Source organism: Procambarus clarkii, chromosome 54, assembly GCF_040958095.1.
Source record: "Procambarus clarkii isolate CNS0578487 chromosome 54, FALCON_Pclarkii_2.0, whole genome shotgun sequence".
NCBI classification, from domain to species: Eukaryota; Metazoa; Arthropoda; class Malacostraca; order Decapoda; family Cambaridae; genus Procambarus; species Procambarus clarkii.
Window position 1 is genome coordinate 9,486,094 of NC_091203.1, and position 20,123 is coordinate 9,506,216.

Consider the following 20,123-nt stretch of genomic DNA (forward strand, 5'->3'; position numbering starts at 1 on the left):
AACACGAATTTTCTCAATATTTCTTATGTTTCTTTTCACTGTCGATGGTAATTGAAAAATCAATTCTCCAAAATTCATTTTTATATCTAGTCTGACTCGACACTTGAACATGTTTCGTAATAACTTATTTCATTTTCAAAGACTTTAGTTTACACACACACAACTTACCCTTCCTGTAGTGTAAGGCAGGTCCTAGTCACCAACGGCTTCTCCAATGGTTCCGTTGAAGACATCATAAGAAGGAAAGTGAAACGCCATGCAACCTCTGAAGACAACTAACACAACATCTGTAACCCCCTATTATACTATTTTACGGGAACTTCTTTTCCACAGCTCATAAAATGGAGGAAAGGGTCCTGAAAGATATTGTTAATAGGAACGTTATCCCTACAGACAAAAATACAGAAGATACAATTGACGATTTACTATAAAACCAAAAAAACGGCCAACCTACTCATGAGAAACTCTCCAGACACAAAGCAGAACGCTTTAAAAGAGACCAATGTCGTCTATGCCTTCATATGCCCACTTGGGGACTGTAAGCCTCAAAGAACTCAGTATATAGGCAAGACAAGAACATCTCTTACGAGGCGATTAACGATGCACAAGGAACAGGGCTCCATTAAGGAACATATAATCTCTTCCCACAACCAGACCATCACCAGAGAAGTCTTATAAAAAAACACAGAAATCATCGATTGATACAGCAATAGCAGGCGGCTTGATACCTGCGAGGCACTACACATCAAGAAGTCAACACCAACAATCAACAGCCAATTAATGCACACCTATATTCTACCCACTTCAAGACCCTGCACCAATATAGAATCATCAAGAAATATGGGCCAATAAGCCCTTTGCAGTTACTTCCATTCTTCCCTTTACCTTACCCAATATTTTGTGTTCTGTCTTGTGTTGAAAGTTATTTTCACGTCATCGAAAACTGTTGTATCACCTCACCCAAATGCAGGCATATAAAATGAAAGCCGTTTAAATTGTAGCACAGTAGAACTCTGTTTAGTGTTTGCAGGTTATAGTTGTGTGTGTGTAAACTAAAGTCTTTGAAAATGTAAAAAGTTATTATGAAACGCGTTCAAGTGTCGTATCAGACTAGAAATAAAAATGAATTTTGGAGAATTGATTTTTCAATTACCATGGACAGTGAAAATAAACATAAGAAATATTGAGAAAATTCGTGTTAGAATTATTAATCTTACTTTTTCGGTCATATTTAATAATATATGTTTACAAGAAAGACTGCTACCAAAATATACTAATATATAAATAATATATATATATATGTCGTACCTAGTAGCCAGAACGCACTTCTCAGCCTACTATGCAAGTCCCGATTTGCCTAATAAGCCAAGATTTCCTGAAATAATATATTTTCTCTAATTTTTTTCTTGTGAAATGATAAAGCTATCCATTTCATTATGTATGAGGTCAATTTTTTTTTTTTTGGAGTTAGAATTAACGTAGATATATGACCGAACCTAACCAACCCTACCTAACCTAACCTAACCTATCTCTATAGGTTAGGTTAGGTTAGGTAGCCGAAAAGGTTAGGTTAGGTTAGGTTAGGTAGGTTAGGTAGTCGAAAAAACATTAATTCATGAAAACTTGGCTTATTAGGCAAATCGGGCCTTGCATGTTAGGCTGAGAAGTGCGTTCTGGCTACTAGGTACGACATATATATATATATATATATATATATATATATATATATATATATATATATATATGTCGTACCTAATAGCCAGAACGCACTTCTCAGCCTACTATTCAAGGCCCGATTTGCCTAATAAGCCTAGTTTTCATGAATTAATGTTTTTTCGTCTACCTAACCTACCTAACCTAACCTAACCTAGCTTTTTTTGGCTACCTAACCTAACCTTACCTATAAATATAGGTTAGGTTAGGTTAGGTAGGGTTGGTTAGGTTCGGTCATATATCTACATTAATTTTAACTCCAATAAAAAAAAATTGACCTCATACATAGAGAAAAGGGTTGCTTTATCATTTCATAAGAAAAAAATTATAGTAAATATATTAATTCAGGAAAACTTGGCTTATTAGGCAAATCGGGCCTTGAATAGTAGGCTGAGAAGTGAGTTCTGGCTACTAGGTACGACATATATATATATATATATATATATATATATATATATATATATATATATATATATATATATATATTTATATATATATATATATATATATATATATATATATATATATATATATATATATATATATATATATATTTATATATATATATATATATATATATATATATATATATATATATTTATATATATATATATATATATATATATATATATATATATATATATATATATATATATATATATATTTATATATATATATGTGTGTGTATATCACGAAAATAAACACGTGATTAAAAATGTGACAATGTCAGACCACGGAGGAAAAATGAAACAGGAATTTCCTTAAGTACTTTCGTATATTAATACATCTTCAGAAGGAGTCAACTCCTTCTGAAGATGTATTAATATACGAAAGTACTTAAGGAAATTCCTGTTTCATTTTTCCTCTGTGGTCTGACATTGTCATATATATATATATATATATATATATATATATATATATATATATATATATATATATATATATATATATATATATATATAAGGCACAACTCTCCTAAACACGAGAGTGAAGTATACAACTTTAGAACACTTTCCCACCAGGAGACTCGAACCCTAGCCAGCACAGAAGCCTTCCAGCAACTGGCATAACAGGTACGCCTTAATCCGCTCCACCACCTGCTCAGACCCTTAAAAGAGATGGTAATTTCGGAGTATTTATACACTCAAAAGATATAATAATAATAATAATAATAATAATAATCTTTATTTAGGTAAGGTACATACATAAAGAGATTTACAAAGTTTGTTGGCTTTATAGATAGAGCTAGTACATACAATGCCTAAAGCCACTATTACGCAAAGCGTTTCGGGCAGGAAAAACATTAATGACTACAGCTTAAAAGTAATGGGTAAAAAGAAAAGATGTGATGAGTACATATAAAAAATAGAGGTAAAAGAGGGGGGAACATTGTTGAAAAAGCAGCACAAATACAATTACAAATTATTAAAGAAAATTACATTCAAACAGCGTTTATTTGAAAAACAAAAAAAACAAAAAATATACATGGGTTGACAACAGGGGGGTAAGGTGGGTTACATGGAATTTATTAGGTATAGCTTCGTTTTTAACTTAAACTGGTTGAGAGAGGTACAGTCTTTAACATGGTTGGGAAGGTCATTCCACAACATACAACCTCACAATATACTATATATTGATATATAATATACAACAATATACAACATACACAATATACAACATACACAATATACAACATACATTCCACAATATACAACCTCCCAAGAGCACTAGAGCAAGTGAGGGGTCATTTGTGCGTTTTGTATAAAGAGTGTATAAATACTCCGAAATTACCATCTCTTTTAAGGGTCTGAGCAGGTGGTGGAGCGGGTTAAGGCGTACCTGTTATGCCAGTTGCTGGAAGGCTTCTGTGCTGGCTAGGGTTCGAGTCTCCTGGTGGGAAAGTGTTCTAAAGTTGTATATATATATATATATATATATATATATATATATATATATATATATATATATATATATATATATATATATATATATATATATATATATATATATGTTTATATATATATGTTTATATATATATATATATATATAAACATATATATATATATATATATATATATATATATATATATATATATATATATAAGAATTAACTCCTATTGATGTTATGTTAATCGTAACTACCTTGCAAGAGAGGCAGACTTTAAACAGCAAGAGCTGCTAGTGGCACATATTTTGTCTAAAAGCCTAAGATCATAGGACAGCAAGAGCAAACCGCCAGGCAAAACCACACGGGTATCACCTATCACTTAGGTCGTTGGCTCTTCCTAGTTAACAAACTAATAAAGGGTAACCATTGGATTCTTACACCGAATTTGTAAATTTGATGTGTGGTGCCGTGCAATGGATTCGAGCTTTAGATACAGACTTGATATGAACATAAGCAGGCAAAGCATTGAAGAACATGAAATGTGGAGCAGTAATATTGGAAGGTATTATGAATTTGCTACTTTTTATGGGGGGTATGCAGTATTAATGAAAAGGGCCGGCAGCTAGAATCAAGATATATAAAAAATAGCGGGGTAGATAGGCCAGGCCCCCAAGGAACATAGGTTCCTGTTAATGCTTCAAGGTTTTAGACTACAGGCCTGCTGTCTAGTATAAATCATCTACACCACTTCAACAGGATTAATGGATACACCTCAAAAACTAACTTATTTATTAAACCCTATAACAACCCCCATATACATTACTATAATAACAACACTTTACCACACTATCTTACGTTAACTACCTTGGTCCACCTAGGCAGGATACAAGGCTTACACTTGGACAAAATTAGGGTAAAGTCTACTTGAAGAGAGGCACATGAAGGGCTTGAAGCAGCCTGGGGTAGCTAAGCCCCATGTGGTACCCTAGTCACAACACAATACACTTAGGAATGCCCAAAACACTGGCTTAGACTACTCAATAACTACAACTTTTGCCAGAGACCGGTTACACAGGGTTATACTTAACTTAGAGAACCACTGTAGACTAAGGTAAGGGAAGGGGAGAAAGAGAAGGAGAATGGAGACAGAGCCACACAGGGACGATGTTGCCACAAGCACAGCTAGACCAGAGAAGACCAACCTAGAGCCCTGCTACCTCTTACTCTGATCGCTGCCGGCCAGATACTCAGCTGATCGTACAGCAGCCATCATTCCAAGATTACTCAGACATTCTTTACTAGCTTAATCATTTCTAAACATAGCTGATAACTAGTTCAATATTATATTTATTAATCAAGAAATACAGAGTCTTAATGCTCTGTGAGAAACAAGATTCGTCTTACGTCTGGCAAGGAAGACGTGAACAAAAGTATGAAACGCCTCAAGTATAAACGTTATGTTAACTAACTATCCTTCTCACAAAATTATTTGTAACTCAGTTTGACCTCTGGTTTCCACTAAGAACCCAGGATCGTAACATTCCTCCCCCTCATCAGAGAAAAAAAAATGTGACTACTAGAATAGTAGTCATATTTTTTGTAAGAGCATACCGAGAATAATGTGGAAAATCTATGTAATAAAAGAAAATCAACCAAAACAAAAATTTCTCTGCAAGAAAAAGCATAAAGGAATTCTGGGAAAGAAAGAAAAAGCACACAAAAATAAGTTTTTTGAAAGAAAAGCACACAAAGGAATTCTGTGAAAGAAAAAAGCACATACAAAAAAAAAAAACGGGGAAGTAAATAAATTTGACACGGAATATTTAAAGTCACAGAAGAACCTAAAAAAAAAATAACTAAAGCATGACAGCTGGTATATGGCTTCCTGTGGCTCTGATGAATATTACTCAGGTAACCAGGACAGTGCATAGGCTATCATGTTGAGCCGGCCCGTTAGGTGGGTAATTAAATAAATAAATAAATAAATAAATGTTTATTTAGGTAAGGTACATACATACAAGAAATTTTTACAAAGATTGGTTGACTTATAGGTAGAGCTAGTACATACAATGCCTAAAGCCACTATTACGTAAAGCGTTTCGGGCATAAACGGTAATGGAAAGATTGAAGTCCAGTAGGTACAATGCCCACCTGAGGATGCATTTATTTTTTGCCTTCATCTGGTTTTAGAGCACTAGTGGGTTATGGTCCATGTATACTTCCACTATATTACCTGTTAGATATACTTCAAACTTTTACATGTTAACACTAATGCCAACGACTCTTTTTCTACCAATGAATAATAGCGTTGCGCCTTGTCAAATATCTCAGAGTAATAGTATACTGGGTGGTTCACTTGATCACCCCCAGTTTGCAACAACACTGCACCAGCACCCGAGTCAGATGTGACAACATGAATTTTAAACAGCGGTCAAACCTTAGACAATCGAGCACTGTGGCGGAAGTTAGGATCAATTTCAAATTTTTAAATGCTTCTGCACAGTTTGTTGACCACTGAAATTTAATGGCCTTCCACAACAAGTGCGTGAGAGGAGTGGCAACACTGGAAAAGTTCTGACAAAAGTGCCGGTAGTACGCACACATCCTGATAAACCTTTGAACGTCCTTTTTAGACCGAAGCACTGGATACTCCAGATTGGCACTGATTTTATCTTGCCAAGGTAACACTTTTCCTTGGCCCACTTCATAACCAAGGTACGTCACTGTGCCTTGGCCAAAATGGCACTTTTTAGCATTTAAAGTTAGGTTTGCACGATTTAGAACTGTGAACAACTGGCATAACCTAGCTATGTGGTCAGTCCAATTACTATCAAAATGCACAATGTCATCTAAATACGGCAGACAATTTGGCACATTAGCGAGCAGAGAGTTCATTAGACTCTGGAACGTGTCAGGGGCATTACGCAAGCCTAACGGTAACACTTGATACTCGAAGACACCATCGGGTGTTACGAATGCAGTTAGTTGCCTGGCACGTTCGATGACCGGGATCTGATAGTATCCATTCAAGAGATCGAATTTCAAGAAGTATGTGGCATTTCCGATCTCGTCGATGCAGTCTTGTAGGAGGGGCAGCGGATAAGCATCCACGATGGTCACCTTGATGAGTTGCCGATAGTCAGTGCATAATCCCCAGGAGACGTCTGGTTTGGGGACCAAAAGGCAGGGCGAGCACCAAGAGCCCTGGCTCGGCCGGATGAGGCCGTGCTGGAGCAGGAAGGCGACTTCATTCCGCACGATGGCCTTTTCTTCCGGACTCATCTGATAGGGTTGATGGCAAATGGGGGTGTAGTCCGTCAACTTGACATCATGGTAGATGGCATCAGTCTGAGTCGGGACCTCCCCAAACAGACTGGATAATTCGTCAAGTAACGACTGCACCTCCTCACGTTGGGCCATCTGCAAATGGGACAGTCCGTCCTCCACAGCATTCACAGAACTAGAATTATTGAGAATGAGATTACTTGGGTCCCCAGAACAATCATCCCCTCCATCACTAGAAAAGGAAACATTGGTTAGAGCGACGGGCCTGGGGCCCTGGAACCTCTTCAGCCGGTTCAAGTGTATGAGCATCAAATGGACACGTTTGTTAGAGTGCCTTACTTTGTATGTGAGGTCCCCAACCTTTCCTGTCACAATATAGGGGCCTTCGTACTTGTGAGACATATTGTTCCCTAGTCGAAGCTTTAATACCAGGACAGGGTCACCAGGCTGAAATACCCGCAACTTAGCCTTAGCATCGAGTCGTTCCCTCATATTTTCTTGGGCCCCTCCCAAGATACTCTAGTGCAGCCGCCTTGCAGTCCCTGAGTCTCTGGGGGTGTTGTGCAAAGAAAGCTGAACCTTTGGTCAACGTTACGTTCCCTTACAGATTCTCCTGTAAAATTTGCAGGGGTCCACGAACCTTATGGCCAAAGACTAACTCAAAAGGAGAACAACCCAGTGAACTTTGTAACCCCTCTCGAACAGCAAACAAAACATAAGGCAAGTTCTCATCCCAAGATTGGTGAGAATTCTCGCACGATGTCTTCAGCATCAGCTTAAGGGTTTGATGGAACCCCTCAATTACCCCCTGACTCTGTAGATGGTATGGGCTTGAAACCTTATGAGTTATTCCATGGTCCTTACAGAATTGTTAAAAAATGTCAGACTTAAAATTAGTACCATTGTCGGTTTGCACGATCCGAGTCAGTCCAAAAGTAGAAAAAAATTGCAACATACGAGCATCAACAGTCTTTGCTCGGATGTTCCTTACAGCAAAAGCCTCAGGGTAACGGGTTGTGATACACATCATCGTGATTAAGTAAATATTTCCAGACTTAGTTCTTGGTAATGGACCAACACAGTCCATTACCATTTGAGAAAATGGTTCCTCCAGCACGATAATAGGCCTTAGAGGAGCTTTAGGTGGTGTCTGGTTTGGTTTCCCAACAAGGTGACAAGGAATGCATGCCTTACAAAATTTTGCCACATCACTTTTCAGTTTGGGCCAAAAGAAATATTTAAAGATTTTGTGATAAGTGATATTAATACCTTGAGGTCCCTCCCACCCATAGGATCGTCACGAGCAGCTGCCAAAACTTTCTATAGCAGGTAGGCACCATAACCTGGTGGACTACCTCCCACTTATTTGACAAGGGAGAACTCTGTGGTCTCCATTTTCACATCAAAAATCTGATCATTAAAATAGTACCCGGTTGCTGCATCTACAATCTCCTCCTTAGAGAGAGCTACATCGTGACATTCTGCAAGATTGTGATCAGCTTTCTGTAAATCACTGAAGGAGGAGGCCATGCTTTGGTCAGATGCCATTCGCCGAGGCTCAACAGCGTTCTCCTCCACCACCTCACTACTCTCGGTAGGCGGCAAAGGTAGGCTCTCCACAATGTCCTCTGCCTCGTCATCGAGTCGGGCCATGAATGTGTCCGCAAGGTCCACTTGGCTTTCACCACTCGGAAAGTTCCTCGTGTCCACGGGATTTACCACCTTGGCAATTACAGGGCTGCCTTTACATTTAAGTCCCATAGACCTGGTCACCGTGCACACAGGGTACACAACATTATCCACTGCGATGAGTGAAAACCTTAGGGGTAGGCAACATAATAGGCAGTCTGGAGTCCCCTACCATATTCCCTGCTAAATCATTACCCAATATTACATCAACATTAGGGAAAGGTAGGTAAGAAGTGACTCTGACTCTACAAATACCCTTGTGGAAATCAGATACCAGGGTAACCTTACAGAGGGGTACTGCTCGAGTATCACTAGTGACACCCTCGACCAGTACTATCTCTCCAGTGTCGAGAGTGTTGGCACCTTGCAACGCACTCTCCAAGATTAAAGTCTGGATGGCACCAGTGTCTCTGAAGATCACCACGTCCTTCCAGGAAGAGCCCTCCGATAACAAAAGTCTCCCTTTCGATAAGAATGGGGTAAGCAGGTCCAACCACTGTGGGTTGGAGGTCTTACTCCTTAACCCTTCAGAAGGCCTCAAGCTCTGTGTCACAACAAGTGCAATGTTTTTTTTTTCTGGGTGCACTAACCAACAACAGCTAGTAATGTGGTTTGCACGTTTACAGTTACCACAGACTCGTCGGGAAGAAGAGACATTACTAACAGGATTGCCCTTTGGTTCACCCTTAGGTGCCATAGAGTTAGACAATTTAACAGAGTTAGTTATGTCTGAAACAGAAGATGTATTAGTTATAGGGTTAGAAGGGGCTGGTCTGGACTGACTGTGGGTACAAGTTTTGTTAATATGTGGGCTATAATTATTTTTATTTGGCCTTTTGCCCACCAATTGGTAGTTCTCTGCCATCTTTGCCAAATCCATAATATTAGAATCTACCTCTGTCCTTCCTCAAAGGTACCGTGCTACAGGCTCTGGCATATTATCTATGAAATTCTCCGCTAAAACTAAATTTTTGAGTGCCTCGTATGTTTCGGCTTTAGCCGAGCGAATCCATTTTTCAAACAATCTTATTTGGTCATTAGCAAATTCAGTGAGGCTGGTTGTGAGTAGGCCTAAGGTTGCGATACGCTTGGCGGTGAGCTTCAGGTGTAATTTCATATGCCCTCAAGATCCGTTCCCTGACTTTACTATAATCAAAACAATCGCCGTCAGGCATGGTTATGTTGTACCTAGTAGCCAGAACGTCGTACTCGGCCTACTATGCAAGGCCCGATTTGCCTAATAAGCCAAGTTTCCCTGAATTTATATATTTTTGTCATTTTTTTCTTATGAAATGATAAATCTGTCCATTTCATTATTTATAAGTGAAGTTGATGAAATTTGAGTTAAAACTAACATAGATATATGACCGAACCTAAACAACCTTATCTAATCTAACATAACCTATCTAAACCTAACCTAAACTAACACAACTAAGTCAATAATTTATGCTTCTAATATAATATAATAATAGTAATTCAAATAAACTAATTTGAAACAATTTATTGAAAATAAAGAAAATAACTCGGCCTATTAGCCAAATCGGGCCTTGCATAGTAGGCCAAGAAGTGCACTCTGGCTACTAGGTACGACATTTATAAAAGTATCCTGGGCCTTACTTCTAAGTCTTCCCTGTAGGATTTAAACCCACTCTTCCTCTGGCCAGTTCATGGACATGGCCAATCTCTGAAAATGGTTGAATATTCTTACAGGGTCTGACTTTAAAAATTCAGGCAAGTTATGCTTTTTATCATAATGCCTGGTGTTCGAGTCTCCGGCAGGTGGTGGTACAACGGTATTTGCTCTAATTCTTTCCGCCTCATTTTTGAGCCTTTGTTCCTCTACTTTAGCATTTTCCTCTAACAATTTTGCCTCTTGCTCTGCTACTCCAGCCTTTTGCTCTGCCAGTCTTAATTGGGCTAGTTGTAATTCTAGCTCCATATTCCTACTAGCTACATTTTCTGCTGGACTGGCCTGGCATAAAGGTGTATCACTTGGCAATAGTTCTTGGTCTATGCAATGTTGTAAGATTTCATTCACCAAATCCACTTTTTATCAGTGTCTTGAGGCCAAATTCCTTGCCTAACAATACTAAATTAGATTTGGTGAGGTTCTTAATCTCTACCACTGAAGGGGTCACATTTGCCAGTTCCTGCAATTTTGCCGCCATCACCAATTAATCTAGCTCCTAGTCAAAGTAAAAAATTAAAAATAAAAATTGGGAAAAAACAAAAAAATTGCACGGCCCCTATCACAAGGCCACACTTACCTCAATCGTGAGGTGATCCAGCTGGGTGTCCAGTCAGTGCAAGATATATCCTTTGCTAGTTGAGCTGGACCCTAGGCTACCACACAACCTTTCTGCAGAAAGCAAGAATTTTAGTTTTGGCACTCAAACATCAATTTTTTTACAATTAAAAAGTTCCTCCCGGTCAGGCCAACCACTTGTATGAGTTTGCTACTTGTTATGAGGTGTATGGAGTATTAATGAGAAGGGCCACCAACTAGAATCAAGATGTATAAAAAATAGTGGGGTAGATAGGTAGATAGTGTTATGACCTTTGGTTCTTAGTGGAAACCAGAGGTCAAACTGAGTTACAAATAATCTTGTGAGAAGGATAGTTAGTTAACATAACGTTTATATTTGGAGCGTTTCATACCTTTGTTCAAGTCTTCCTTGCCAGACGTAAGACGAATCTTGTTTCTCACAGAGCATTAAGACTCCGTGCTTGTTGATTATTAAATATTATATTGAACTAGTTATCAGCAATGTTTAGAAATGATTAAACTAAATAGTTAAAAATGTCTGAGTAAACTTGGAATGATGGCTGCTGTACTATCAGCTGAGTGTCCGGCCGGCAGTGATTAGAGTAAGAGGTAGCATGGCTACCTCATAACCATGCTACCTGGTAGCATGGTTATAACCCTGTGTAACCGGTCTTCTCTGGTCCGGCTGTGCTTGTGGGAACATCGTCCCTGTGTGGCTCTGTCTCCATTCTCCTCCTCCTCCTCCCCTTCCCTTACCTTAGTCTACAGTGTTTCTCTAAGTATAAACCTGTGTATCCGGTCTCTGGAAAAAGTTGTAGTTATTGAGTAGTCTAAGCCAGTGTTTTGGGCATCCCTAGGTGTTTTGTGTTGTGACTAAGGTACCGTGTGGGGTTTAGCTACCTCTGGCTGCTTCAAGCCTTTCATGTGCATATCTTCAAGTAAGTAAGTAATTATCAATAGAAGGCACCAAACCGGGAAGGCTATGTAGCACCATCAAATGTGCGGGATAATCAGAGGGTGCTAAATATCACCAAGGATGCCAATACGACAACAAAAACACATAAGGTGAACGATATCAAAAGTATCCGAGTCGCCAAGAATTCTATCGAGGGACAAACGACCGTGGGGGACGGTTGGAAAACAGGACACACACTCGTCCTCAAAGTCAGGACATTCAACAAGGATATGTACGACCGTAAGAGGGACAATGCAATTTGGAAAATAAGGAGCAGGGTGGCGCTCCATTAAGTGACCATGAGTTAAACGGGTATGGCCAATACATAACCTAGCCAGAGCCGTTTTCCACCGCCGGTTACGGTGGCAGGAGGAAGGCTACTGGGACACACGACTTAAGAGTATGCAGTTTGTTACCAATAACAGAAAACCAACAAGTCTGCCAGCGGGCACGGATGGAGGCATGAATAACTGGGTAAAAGTCGGAATAAGGAATACCTTTATGGGAGATGGGACAAGGGCGGATAGCGTCCTTAGCAGCAGCATCTGTACGCTCATTTAAAGAGATACGAACATGGCTGGGAACCCCGCAAAACACAACTGACTTAAATTTACTGGAGATAAGAAACAGCCAATGTTGAATCTGGATGACCACCGGGTGGACCGGATTAAAGGACCCTAAAGCTATGAGGGCACTACGAGAGTCAACTACCACCACGAAGGAGGATTGACACCAGGAAAGCAGGAGACAAAGAGCATAGAGAATAGCATAGAGTTCTACTGTGAAGATGCTAGCCTCTGGAGGAAGGCGACACATATAAGTGTGGTCAGGAAATACAACAGAGTAGCTCACATTGTCAGCAGACTTTGACCAGTCGGTGAGGATGGGAACGGAGTGGGAGTGAGAAAAAAAGTGCTCAAGGAAGAGGCGTTTCAGAACTGTAGGAGGGGTAAAAGCTTTAGTGATGCAGGTCAGAGAAGTACAAAATTTGGGAAGGGGGACCCTCCACGGGGGCAAGGATGGAACAATACGAGGAGAAACATTAGTAAAACATAACGAAAGAGAATCTTGTAAGCGAGACAAACAGACAGAAAGAGGAAGGTGGTGAAGAGGAACAGGAACTACAGGAGGGGTAAAAGTCAAAGCACGATAGAGGCGAGAGTGAGGATGCTGTAAGGATCGCGGAAGATAGCGAAGACTGTAGCGATCACGGCGAATCTAGAGAGACAGGAAGCCAGTTTCAACATACAAGCTGAGGACGGGAGTCGAACGAAAGGCACCAGAACTGAAGCGCAACCCAGTATGGTGCAAAGTATCAAGACGGTGAAGAGTAGAAGGAGAAGCAGATGAGTAAGCAGGGCAACCATAATCGAGCTTAGACACGACGAGAGGGGAATGAAAAGCAAGGAGAGTGCGCCTATCCACTCCCCAAGAAGTATGGGACAATATCCGAAGGAGGGCGAGGGCCTTAGGCACTCAACACAGAGGTAAGAGATATTTGAAGACCAAGACAAACAAGTGTCAAAGAATAACCCTAAAAGCTTCGCGGAATCTTTGTACTAAAGGGAATGACCATAAAGTGACAAAGAGAGACGAAGAACGACCCATTTCTGCGTAAAAGTCATGGCACAAGTCTTAGAAGTAGAGAACTTTAAGCCATGATCGGTGGCCCAAGATGACACGGTATCAATCGCAAGTTGAAGCCGGCGTTGAAAGAGAGGCGAATCATCACCCTGACAGCAAACGGTAAATCATCGACATTGGGAGTGAAGAAGATGCCTGAAGGAAAAGAGGAAACAAGACCATTGAGGGCAACCAGAAAAAGAGTAGTGCTCAGAACACTACCGTGGGGCATACCTTCGTATTGCTGAAAAGAGGCAGAGAGAGCGGTACCAAGCCTCACCCGAAAGGAACGACGAGAGAGGAAGCTGCGGAAAAATAAGAGGGAGATGACCACGAAGGTCAAAAGAATAAAGCTCGGATAGAATATGATAATGCCAAGTGGTGTCGTAAGCCTTTTCCAGGTCAAAAAGGACGGCAACAACGGAGGTCTTCGCAGCAAAAGCAGTACGAATATTGACCTCCAAGTTCACCAAGACATCTGTTGTGCTGCGGCACATGCGGAAACCAAATTGAGAAGGGAGAGGTGGTGCTGGTGTTCAAGGAACCACATTAGACGAACGTTACCCTTACGGTCAAAGAGTTTGCAGACGCAACTTGTAAGGCAATAGGGCGAAAGTCCTTAGGGGATGTTTCCAGAGACCCTGGTTTGCAAACAGGGAGGACAATGGCATGGAGCAAATCCTCAGGGACTGACGACGACTCCCAGATCCGATTATACAAACTCAGTAAATATTGAAACGTGCAAGGAGGGAGATGGCATAGCATCTCATAATGAATGCCATCGGAGCCCGCTGCCGTAGAACCGCAGTGGGCCAGGGCAGAACGAAGTTGAGAGAGAGAGAAGGGATCGTTATAGGGAAATCGAAGTCGAGTGCAGAAATCGAAAAGACGAAATTCAAGGACAGATTTACGAAGTAGGAAAAATTGGGGATGATGAAGACCAGAGTTAACAGAAGAAAAGTAGGAACTCAGTTCAGTAGCAACCTGCAACGGGTCTGCGACAAGAGTACCACAGAGGAGAAGGACAGGTGAAACATCGGGAACGAACTTACTCGCTATATTTGTGGATACGCTTCCAGATCTGTGGCAGAGGAGTTTCGGACGTAATGGTGGAGACATAAGATGCCCAACATCCAAGTTTAGCCATACGGATAGCCCTATGGGCCACCGCACTCGCCTTCTGAAAGAAAAGAATTGGCTGTCTGCCGACGGCGGTGTCTTCCAGGCTGCATGCTTACAGTGGATAGCCCGTGCACAATCTGCATTCCACCAGGGAACGCACTTCCGTGGACCCCGAGAGGAAGAGCGAGGAATAGAGAGGAGGGCAGCGTTGAAGACAGCGTAATGAAAAAGGAGAACAGAAGGGAGGGTTCAGAGAGAGCAGCACTGAGGGTAAATAGGTTCCATTCCGCTTTCGCAAACTGCCACCTAGGGAAGGAGAGGAGAGGGCAAAAAGAGAAAAAGGAAACAAGGATGGGGAAATGGTCACTGCCATGGAGGTCATCAAGAACCTGCCACGTGAAATCTAAGTAAAGAGAAGACGAGCAAAGAGAAAGATCAAGACAGGTAAGTGTGCGAGTCCGAGAGTTCAAATGCGTGGGCTCGCCAGAATTCAGAGGAGACAGGGAAGAAGAGAGGATAAACAGCTCACGAAAGCGACCTCGGGTGTTCGTCAAAATATCACCCCAAAGGGAATGACGACAATTGAAATCACAAAGAAGGAGCACAGGCTCCTGCAAGGAGTCCAGTAGGCGTTTCAGATCAGGAAGAGAAAGCGGAACACTCGGGGGATATAAATGGAACAAACTGTGTACCATTTCCCCACAAAGATACGAGCAACAGAACAATGGAGAGGTGAAGGAAAAAGTAAGGGGACAAAGGGAACATCAGAGCGAATCAAGAGAGCAGAAGAATTAGGAGCCCCAGCAACAGCTGGGGGGGAGAGAAAGGAATAGCCACGAAATCGAGCAGGACGAGCACCAAGCATCAGCTCCTGGAGACAGACAGAAAGGGGCAAAAACCGAGAAATCAAAAGTTGGAGTTCAAGGAAATTGGCGTAATAACCACGAACGTTCCATTGAAGAATAGACATCGACGAGAAGAGAAAGGACAACACCAAAGAACAAGGAAGAAACGAAGTCGACAGAGCAACATAGCACGTAAAAGAAGATCAGACGTCTATGGAGTGGATATGTCGGGCGTTTGTATCTGAGCCTGTGAGTGTGGTGTATTAGTGTCCCGGTTATTAATGACGTGTCTGCTTACAGAGCCGACCTGGGACCACTGTGTTGAAGGTGGAGTCAGTCTACCCGAGGCAGCCAGTCTCCATACAGTGAAGTTTGCTGCAGCTGTCGTGACGTCGTCCCCCCGGAAGAACACTGTGGTGTGTTAAGCCTGCCAGTGGAGTGGCAGTGGAAGGATTTACCCGGGACCGACGGTTGGAGACGATAATCCACTGGGGTATTGAGGACAGGAGGGTGATGATTGGTGATATCACACGAGACTCCTGTCTAGGGCGTACCCCTTATATCGTTCGTGGAGTGGCCGTACCAGCCTTGGTGGCTCAGTACCTGCCAGCAGACCTGCTGGACGTGTGGTTGACGGCCTCCACGACGGTGCCCCCAGTGGACCTGTGTTGTGGCTGACCTGTGGCCAGGGTAGACTCGGCGTTCTCAGGGATCAGCAAAGTCAGGGTTAGGGGGCATGGGTAAACTGAGCAAAGATGGAGGGAAGGAAGCGGGAGAACAGACCAGAAGTGGATGGGTGGGGTCCGGAGGAGGAGGAAGAGGAGACAACCGAGAGGAGCAGCCAAGGACAGCAGCAGAAAGAGGGGGGGGGGGTAGGAAGAGGGGAGCGCACCTCAGCAAGGGCAGCAACCGAGAGGGTAGCGAGGGCCAAAGAAACCTCCATAGCAGGAACAGGGGGCACAACCACTGAAATGGGAGGGGAAGGAGCGATAGAGGCAGAAGTAGGGGACGAGGAAGAAAGCGAAGCCTTCTTACCCGGTGGGGAGGAGGAAGGAGAGGAACCAGGCTTACGCTTCTCACTTAAAGACACAGGTGTCCCAGCAACCACATATTGGGCAACGGATTCCAGCGTCTCAACAGAAGCTAAACGAGAGCACACACGACGGCCGTTTGGAGAGCGATGGACATCAGCCCGCACCGACAGGCTGCGGGGAGAGTCAATAGACGGAGGGGAAGGATGGGGAGGAGGATTGGAGGGAGACGAGGAAGAGGACACAGGCGACATGACAGACCGGGTAGAAAGAAGGGGAACCCCAGATAAAGGACCAGGAAGGGGACCCTTCGGGACAGAACTCTAAGGAACATAGGAGGGGGCAGTGGGCATATCAGGGTCCAATGCCCGGAAACGGTTACTTGTCTGAGAAACGTGGGAAGGACGGGGAAAGGAAGATCGCAACACGCAAGCATAAGAGTCGTTAGCATAAGGCGGGAGCTGGCGAACCTGGCGCCTCGCCTCAGGAAAAGATAAACGCTCCTGGTGCTTCAGGTTGAGGACGGCTGCCTCAAGCTTGTAATGGAGACACGCACGGGAGAAGGCAGGATGGGCCTCACTGCAATTGAGGCAACGAGCCTGGGGAGAAGAGCACTCCGACTTAGTGACCTTCACCCCCACACAAAGGACAAAGACAGACCCAGAGCAGCGGAGGGCTCCATGCCCAGACCTCCAGCACTTGTTACAGAGCCTAGGAGAAGGAATGTACTCTTGGACAGAGCACCAGGCACCAGCAAGAATGACAGAGGGTGGAATGGTCCTACCATCGAAGGTAATCTTCACAACCCGAAGGGGTTGATGGCAACGACCGCGAGGGGAACGAGCAAACGTGTCTTCCCGGAGGACTGAATGGCCCTGGGCCTCATGGATATGCTGAATATCATAGTAGTGCTGCAGATTCCGAACACCGATCGCAACATGGGGCGGGAGGAGAATAGTGCCAACACTGGCATTCAACCGAGCATTCTTGGAGACCCGAACAGGGGTTTCGCCAAAGCAGGATAAAGCAGCCTAGCGGGAGGCCGCATCGTGAGAAGGAGCAGCAACGACACATGTATCGAGACGGGTGGGGTTGATGGTGACAGAGGCCTCCACTTTATCAACAAGGTCCCTATTTAGGGAGAAATCGTCAGGAGGTGCAGAATCAAGAGGGAGGAGATCAAAGTATTTGGCCCACGAAACAGGACCAAACAAGGCTTGATATGCATCAGAACGGGAAGGAATCGAGTGAGTGCGGCCGTGTCGAGGACGGCGTTGAGAACCCCCAGAGAGGGGTTAAAAGGCACAGTAGTCACAACAAGAGACTGAGCCGTGCCAGGAGACGAGGTAGTCACCACTGGGGGCTTGGGGCTCGACCCAACCACAGAGGAGGGAGGGGAGCCGAGGAAAGTAGTCAGGAGAGGCCAAAGCAGGAGCAAGGTTAGGGCCCAATGTAGAGGAGGCTAATGAGCCCGGTCTTCCAATACGGACTGACTCGGGGGCTTTGTCGCCCACCCCACGAGCCTGAGAAAGTAAATGAGGAACAGAATTAGACATAGGTACGAAGATAAAAATATTCATACACGAATGTGCCCCCCACACCCCTCATGGAGCCACAATTAGAGGCAGGACACCCAACAAGAAGTCATTGCACATCATGCCGGGGCCCCCTAGGGGTGCGTCGTGAGTAAGTAAGTAATTATCAAAAGAAGGCACCAAACCAGGAAGACTATGTAGCACCATCAAATGCACAGAATAATCAGAGGGCGCTAAATATCACCTAGGATGCCAATACGAGAACAAAAACGCATAAGGCGAACGATATCAAAAGTATCCGAGTCACCAAGAATTCTATTGAGGGACAGGTGACCGCGAGGGGCGGTCGGAAAGCAAGACACACGCTCGTCCTGGAAGTCAGGACATTCAAGAAGGACATGCACAACCGTAAGAGGGACAATGCAACTAGGACAATAAGGAGCCGGGCGGCGCTCCATCAAGTGACCATGGGTTAAGCGAGTATGGCCAATACGCAATCTCGCCAGAGCTGTTTCCCACCGCCGGTTACGGTGGAAGGAGGACGGCCACGTGGAAACAACATTTAAGAGTACGTAGCTTGTTACCAGTAAGAGACAACCAAGAAGCCTGCCAACGGGTAAGGACTGAGGAATGGATAACCGGGTAAAAGTCGGAATACGGAATGCCTTTACGAGAGATGGGACAAGAGCGGACAGCTTCCTTGGCAGCAGCATCCGCACGCTCATTTAAAGACACACCAATATGGCAGGGAACCCAACAAAACTCAACCGACTTAAATTTACTGTGAACAAGAAACAGCCAATGCTGGATCTCGACAACTACTGGATGAACTGGATTAAAGGACCCAAGAGCCATGAGGGCACTACGAGAGTCAACAACAACTACAAAGGAAGACTGACAACGAGAAAGCAGGAGACGAAGAGCATAGAGAATAGCATAAAGCTCCGCTGTAAAGATGCTAGTCTCCGGAGGTAAGTGACACATATAAGTGTGATCAGGAAAAACAACAGAGTAGCCAACACCGTCCGCAGACTTAGACCCATCAGTGAAGACAGAAACGGAGCGGGAGTGAGAAGAAAAGTGCTCATGGAAAAGGCGTTTTAGAACCGTAGGAGGGGTAAAAGCTTTAGTGATACGGGTCAAGGAAGTACAAAACCGCGGAAGAGGGAATCTCCACGGGGGCAAAGAAGGAATAACATGAGGAGAAACATTAGAAATATGAACGGAAAGAGAATCCTGTAGGCGAGATAACCGGACAGAAAGAGGGAGGTGGTGAAGAGGAACAGGAACCGCAGGAGGGGTAAATGTTAAAGAACGACAGAGGCGAGAGGAAGGATGTTGTATGGACAGCGCAAGATATCGAAGACAGTAGCGATCACGGCGGTCTTGGAGAGACAGGAAGCCAGTGTCAACATACAAGCTAAGGACGGGAGTCGAACGAAAGGCACCAGAACTGAGGCGCAGCCCAGTATGGTGCAAAGCATCAAGACGGCGAAGAGTAGAAGGAGAAGCAGACGAGTAAGCAGGGCAACCATAATCGAGCTTAGACAGGACGAGAGAGGAATGTAAAGCAAGGAGAGTGCGCCTATCTGCCCCCCAAGATGTATGGGACAAGACCCGAAGGAGGGTAAGGGCCTTAGAGCACTCAACACGGAGGTAAGAGATATGGGGAGACCAAGACAAACGAGTGTCAAGGAATAACCCCAAAAGCTTCGCGGAATCTTTGTATTCAAGGGGATGACCATGAAGTGACAAAGAGGGACGAAGAACGACCCGTTTCCGAGTAAAAGTCATTACACAAGTCTTAGAAGTAGAGAACTTGAAGCCATGATCAGTGGCCCAAGACGACACTGCATCAATTGCAAGTTGAAGCCGGCGCTGAAGGAGAGGCGAATCATCACCATGACAGCAAAGGGTAAGATCATCGACATAAGAGAGCAGAGAAGACACCTGAAGGAAGAGAGGAAAGAAGACCATTGAGGCCAACCAGAAAAAGAGTAGTGCTCAGAACACTACCCTGGGGCACACCTTCGTATTGCTGAAAAGAGGCAGAGAGAGCGGCACCAAGGCGCACCCGAAAGGAACGACGAGAGAGGAAGCTGCGGAGAAAGAGTGGGAGATGACCACGAAGGCCAAAAGAATGAAGTTGAGATAAAATATGATACCGCCAA